The 6,851-nt window shown below is 48.5% G+C and overlaps 1 pseudogene; it reads right to left on the bottom strand.

Moving 5' to 3' along the window:
- LOC119309056 overlaps positions 1 to 3,562 on the bottom strand; it is a 13,620-nt pseudogene extending 10,058 nt beyond the window's left edge.
- Between the last annotated feature and the right edge of the window lie 3,289 nt (positions 3,563 to 6,851).

The raw sequence follows: 6,851 nt of genomic DNA, 5'->3' as shown, positions 1-6,851 counted from the left end.
TATCGCCATTTTAGTTTTGAAAAAATCAAAAGAAAATGATAAAAACTTCAGAAAATAAAATCTTTCGAGAGGTAGTTATATTACTACATCTACTAGTTAGGCAAATTTGAAAACTTAAATTTGGACATGTTTTGCAAAAAGTGTAGGGAAAATGTAAAACGGCTATAACTTTTGCATACGATGTCGGAAAAAAACGTATAATATATCAAAAAATTCCAAAAGGAAAAAAAGATATGGTCAAATTTCAGTTTTTCTAAAAAAAATTGGTTAACTCTGGTCAAACTACTTATTCAAGAAGTATTAATGTTACTACATAATTATTCAAGAATATTAGTGTTAATAAATAATTATTTCAATTTTTTTAATTTTGGTCAAATATGGTCAAACTATGGTCAAACTGTGGTCAAACTATGGTCAAACTTATTCAAGAAATATTAGCATTACTAAATAACTACTATTTTTTAGAATAATAGTTTCAAACTCAAACAGTGAAATGTGTGACTTCATGCTCAAGCTAAACTCCTAAGGCTTAATAGGATTAACATCTTACTATTGTCAGGAAAACAACAAGTGCAGACTTGGAAACGAAGGAGAATAGAACCCGAAAGTTAAGCGTGCTTGGGCTGGAGTAGTGAGAGGGATGGGTGACCAGTCGGGAAGTTAGATGATTTGGAATGAGCGATCCACACTTGAGAAGTTAAGAGAGGTGGTGATTACAGACTAAATTATCAAATAATTCAGAAAAATTAAAAATCGAAAAAAAATCAAAAAAAAATTTCCAAAATTTTCAAAAAAAAAGTTGAAAAAAAAACCTTTAGTACCGGTTGGTAACACCAACCGGTACTAAAGGTCCCCCATACCAGGGCGTGAGCTCACGCCACGTGGTGGCACTTTAGCGCCGGTTCGTGCCGAACCGGTACTAAAGGGGGGGGGGGGCTTTAGTGCCCACACTTTAGTGTCGGTTCCATAACCGGCACTAAAGGCCCTTACAAACCGGTTTTAAAGGTCCGTTTTCTACTAGTGTATCTTGCCTTGAGTGCGTGTATATGGTGTCGAGTGTATGTGCTGGGTTGTATGGTCGTTGTTTTATATATATAATGGGGCGCAAGCTTTTTTGGGTAAAATTTGAGGCCAATATACCTATGTGCAAGTCGTTGAACACCCTAAGTGTCGAGACTAAATTATCAAATAATTCAGAAAAAATAAAAATAAAAAAAATCAAACTTTTTTCCAGAATTTTCAAAAAAAAATTACAAGAAAAACCTTTAGTACCGGTTGGTAACACCAACCGGTACTAAAGGTCCCCCATACCAGGGCGTGAGCTCACGCCACGTGGTGGCACTTTAGCGCCGGTTTGTGCCGAACCGGTACTAAAGGGGGGGGGGGGCTTTAGTGCCCACACTTTAGTGCCGGTTCCATAACCGGCACTAAAGGCCCTTACAAACCGGTTTTAAAGGTCCGTTTTCTACTAGTGTATCTTGCCTTGAGTGCGTGTATATGGTGTCGAGTGTATGTGCTGGGTTGTATGGTCGTTGTTTTATATATATAATGGGGCGCAAGCTTTTTTGGGTAAGAGCGGGGGCAGGGAGAGCTTCATAAGTGGTGGGAAATGGTTGTTGGTGGCACGCGGCGGCCAGGGTGATCTGGCCGGGCAAATGGTGGCTAAAACAGAGTCTGGAGTTTGTCACCCATGAGAGTAAGCTCGGGTGGGCGAGACGTAGCACATATAGAAGCTAGATGGCACGAAGGATGGAATTGGTGATGCTGGATGGCTAGTGCGTGACTCTGGCCTCCTCAGCAAGTCAAGGAACGGAGTACTGGTAGCAGAGATAGGCCCACATCGAGCTCTTGTGGTGCGGTCATGGCGGTGGTCGGACAAATGGTGGGAAGCTCACACGGGGCAGCCATGGTGTGTGGTAGGGTCGGGAATGGGTCGACGGTGATGAGTGCTGCCAAACGCCATTCATACGGAGGTCAGAGGTGGAAGCAGACAGTCCTGAAATGTTCCTCTCTGCATACTCCTCATAGTTGGCAGGCGCGCCATACTGCTTAAACAATAGCGCAGAAGAACCTGGAATAAATCTAAAAAATATGCAAGCACGCTTGCCATGTCTAGGATTTGAATCTGGGTGGACTGGTTCCACCACAAAGAATCTATCTAACCACCTAAGCTATGCTTAGTTAGCCGGGTATCAATATATGGATGAAGAGAGTTATATATTCTCTCCACCAACCGGTTTTTTTTCTTTGAGATGTCCAAAACCAATATGAATTAAGAGAGCTCTATATTCTCTCCACCAACCCCGAAATATGGAGCTATGTGTTGTTTTTGCAGCACGCTCCTAATATTACATGTATGAATGGTTGGTGAGGGAACCTGGTAGAGTGACTTTTTAAGCCAAAAACTTCAACTCTTAGATTTTATGGAGTTCGGGTGAAAATCGGGATGGCCACCTGAAATTTCCCAAGTAGCCTATACATATCATAGATTATTTTATTTTAAAAAATAAACATTTTTTGCGAGGGAAAAATGAACATTTAACAAGGTTATATGAAGTGTTAAAAAAAGGTTATATGAATATTTTTAGCATCATGGCCCATTGCAAGGGCTACACGAGAATAGGGAATGTACTAGAGTTGCACTTACCGGTGCATCCGTTTTCAAGGTATGGGTTGCCCTCGTAGCCTTGGTTGCATATGCAGTAATATCCCACCCCGTTGATGGACTTTGCGCACTCGCTACGGTTGCTCGCGCAAGCGTATCCCGGCGTCTTGTCCGGCACAGGGCAGGACGAGGAGTTACTGCCGTCGCGGATGGCCCAGTCGAGCCAAAGTGGCATGCTCCATCGCTTGGCCGGGTCCGGCGTCCTACTCAGGTCGGCGGCCTTGAAGACGTAGTGGTCCTTCTGCACGATGAAGGCGTAGCTGCAGGGGTGCCTCAAGTCGATGCGCGCGCGCGCCCATTTCTCGAACCTCATCCTGGTGCTTTTGAGCAACGGCGAGATTTCGACGCGGCAACATTCAATGCTGTTGCACATGTCGTCCTGCGCCTTCTGGGCTTTGTTGCAGTAGGCCACACAACCGCTGAAGTAGGCAACGGTTGACGCGTTCAGGACTTGGGACCTCGACGCCCCCTGCTGGCGTAGACGAGGGTGTTGCAGCCCAGGACAAAGAGCTCGTTGGCGGTGTTGGAGACGCGGTACACGCCCAGATCGTTGACCGTCAGCCTGCCGTCGAAGCTGCCGGCGGTCGCCTTACCGGTGTCGTCAAAGCACTTGTGCGCCATAGGAAGCATCACCCGGACCCGCGCGCTCGGCGTCACGGTTAGATTCAGCACGAGCACGGCCTCGGCGGGAAGCGTGCGGCCCTTGATGGTGGCGGCCGGCAGAAACGGCGTCGTGTTCTTGTCGCAGGCGATCTCGAAGCCGGGACGGAAGCAGCCGGCGCCGATGCTGAACGGGTGGGGGACGTCGATCTCGCCGCATAGCGCCTGGCAGCCTGGCTTCGCCAGTGAGCTAGAGGCAGTGGTTACCCATGCAGCTAATGGCAATAGCACCAACATCCATGCCATCGACGACATTGTTCGTTCAATTTGGGTGGGTAGTTAAGCCTCCGTACATTCTCTTAAATACAAGGGTGAGCCCTGCACTCACCACTTTGCAATTGAAAATTGTACTGTATTTCTGAACTTGTGAGAAACCCGAAAACAATTACACGTACTCCACCGAAAAATCTAACTGGTCTTGTTCATTAATTAATTTACAATCTAAATTAACTACAGCAGGGAGTACGTTCAAAAAAAAAAATACAGCAGGGGGTTGATAGCTTGTTGCCGTCAAGGGAAGACTCGTAACTGGCCGGCAGCAGGGGCAATGGCCGGCAACAACATTTCTAATCTATGTGTGAGATCATTGCCTAACCCGGAAGGATTCAAACAGTCAAAGGTAACTTGGTCCGTAAACACATTTTAACAATCCAGGACGGCAGGCAAGGCGAACGTTTCTACGGAGTTTACACATTGGTCGACGAAGGCTACTGTACGTAGCATGATAGCAGCCTCGCCATTTTTCATGCCTCGCGATGTTTGGAACCCTAGTGCAAATCAAGTCAAGGGACACAATACTAAACGTTGATCCGTCCCAAATGTTGTTTATGCCACTATCGTGCAGGGAGTCGATGGCTCATAAAGGGAAGGCTCACTATGCTAAAAAAACTGGAAGGCCTTCATCTGATAACAAGATAGTGGGAATCTAAAATGTGAAATTAAGGACGGCTAGCCAGCCAACAGGAGAAGTCTTCGGCAGTAATATATATATTTCTATTCTCTATATTACTATATACTCCCTTCGTCCCTAAAGTTAGTACAGAGTTGAGTCACTTATTTGAGACATAAGGGTCAATAGCTCCTGTGCGACATCTTTCGCGGGAATTGGATGGAGTGAGACGTTGTTCGACAGAATGGCTTGGGACGGCACTTTTGAGCGAGTAAATCACTACTAGGAAAAAGCCTATACACAGAAAGTTACTAGTAGCGAGGGTTAAAAACCCGCGCGCTACTTCGCTACTGCTACTTACCAGTAGCGCAGGTTTTGCGCGGGTTTTTAACCCTCGCTACTACTAAGCGGTCTCTACCGTGCCCCCCGGGACATGCCATAGTAGTAGCGCGGGTTTTTAAAACCTCGCTACTACTAAGTTTGCTAGCAGTAGCGTTGGTTTTTAGCCCTCGCTACTACTAAGTGGTGCCATAGTAGTAGCGAGGGGGTAAAAAACCGCGCTGCTACTAAAGGTTCCATTTTCAAACTCTATCCCCCCCCCATCACCTTTTCAGTTTAAAAAAAAAGAAAATGATGCAAATGTGAAAAAAATAAAAGAAAATAAGTCTCCAATGTGATATGTGGTCTAGTTGTTGGGAAAATTTGCAAATATGAATTTTGACTTTATTTGCAAAATCTCTCGAGAATTTGTAAAAATGGGCATAACTTTTGCACACTAAAAATTTTCATACTTCCCATTTCCGGCTCGTTGCTGTCCGGGGCCTAGCCGTCGTCCACCATCTTGGATGCGCTCGGCGCGGCGTGGTCAATGTGGTCAACGAACGACACCATCAGAAGTAGGCTGTGCGTGGAGAGGCTGACAGCTGTGTCCACGGCCGCACACAAGAAAATGCCTCCTTATTATGCGCAAAATAATGATTCCTCCACCAGACATCTGGGACCCACCGGAAGGGCCTCTGTATTTCGCGAAAAAAACGTGCCCCCCGCTGACTTGTCGGACCCACCAGCTATCTTCGCACACAAGGAAGTGCCTCCTTATTACGCACAAAAAAATGAATACTCCCCCTGCCAGCTGGAACCCAGCATACTGGGAGGCTGACTTGTGGGCCTACCAAGTTGACGGGGACGGAGGGCTTTGTCAACTTAGTCAATATGAACGATTCTAGCTCCTATTACCATACGATGTTCATCCAACGGTTGTAGTGCTTCTTCAACCTCTGGTCTTCTTGCTCCAGCCGCCCAAACCAGCGGCGGTTGTGCCGCGTGCTCCTGCCTCCCATGACCGGCTGTGATGCCGCAGAGGCCTCACCGCCCCCTACTACCCCCACCGCTGGCCAGGCCATCCCTTTACTCACCCACACCCCCTGTTAATCTACGGCGACAACAGCCTCACACCGCAGCCGAACCAGTGAACCCTCGTACTCCTCTTCGCGTGGGCATCCACTGCTGCGTCTTCCCCGGCTCCGAGTCGTCCCCTTCCTAGGCCTCGCCGTCGTCCACCGCCGTGGTGCTCTCGGCGCGGCGTGGTCAACGTGGTCAAGGAACGACTTCCATCGGACGTGGACTGTACGTGGAGAGGCTGACAGCTGGGTCTACGGCCGCAGCAAGGAAGTGCCTCCTTATTATGCAGAAAATAATGATTCCTCCACCTGACAGCAGGGACCCACCGGACGGGCCACCATATTTCGCGAAAAAAAGTTTCCCCCTGACTGCTGGGACCCACCAGCCACATCTTCGCACGCAGGGAAGTGCGTCCGGGAAAAAAAAACGATTCGCCCCCTGACTGCTGGGACCCACCAGCTACATCTTCGCACGCAAGGAAGTGTGTCCCGGCAAAAAAAACGATTCGCCCCCTGACTGCTGGGACCCACCAGCTACATCTTCGCACGCAAAGGAAGTGCGTCCGAAAAAAAACGATTCACCCCTCTGACTGCTGGGACCCACCAGCTACATTTTCGCACGTAAGGAACTGCCTGACAGTCGGGACCCACCTGGTCGAAGCGTACGTAGCGTTGTCATTCTGGTCGCGAACTTGTATATAAAACTGGTTGTTGTAGAGGCGCGCACGGGTCGTAATAGAGGCGCGCACGTAGCATGTACACGTACGTACAGCGGCCAGGGTGAAAGAAAGAAAATACGGCCACGTATGTGTACATACGGGCGGGGTCTCGAACGCCTAGTCGCGCATACGTACAGCGAGCGCTCGTGTTGATGGGGAGGCAACGGAATGCGTCTTGTTCATGGGGAGGCAACGGAATGCGTCGTGTTCATGGGGAGGCAACGGAATGCATCGTGTTCATCGAGAGGCAACGGAACGCGTGGGAGCTAACCGGCTTGGATGGAACAAGCGATGGAAATGAGGCCTGGCGTACCGCAGAACGGACGAAACGGACCACCTACGGTCGAAACGGGGGTCCTGTTGATCGGGACGGGTGTGGCGTACCGCAAAACGGAGGAAACAGACCTCCTACGGTCGAAACGGGGGTCCTGTTGATCGGGAGGGGTGTGGCGTACCGCAAAACGGACGAAATGGACCTCGTACGGTCGAAACAGGGGTCCTGTTGATCGGGAGGGGTG

The sequence above is a fragment of the Triticum dicoccoides genome, chromosome 5B, assembly GCF_002162155.2.
Source record: "Triticum dicoccoides isolate Atlit2015 ecotype Zavitan chromosome 5B, WEW_v2.0, whole genome shotgun sequence".
NCBI classification, from domain to species: Eukaryota; Viridiplantae; Streptophyta; class Magnoliopsida; order Poales; family Poaceae; genus Triticum; species Triticum dicoccoides.
This window is presented reverse-complemented; position numbering and strand designations above follow the sequence as displayed.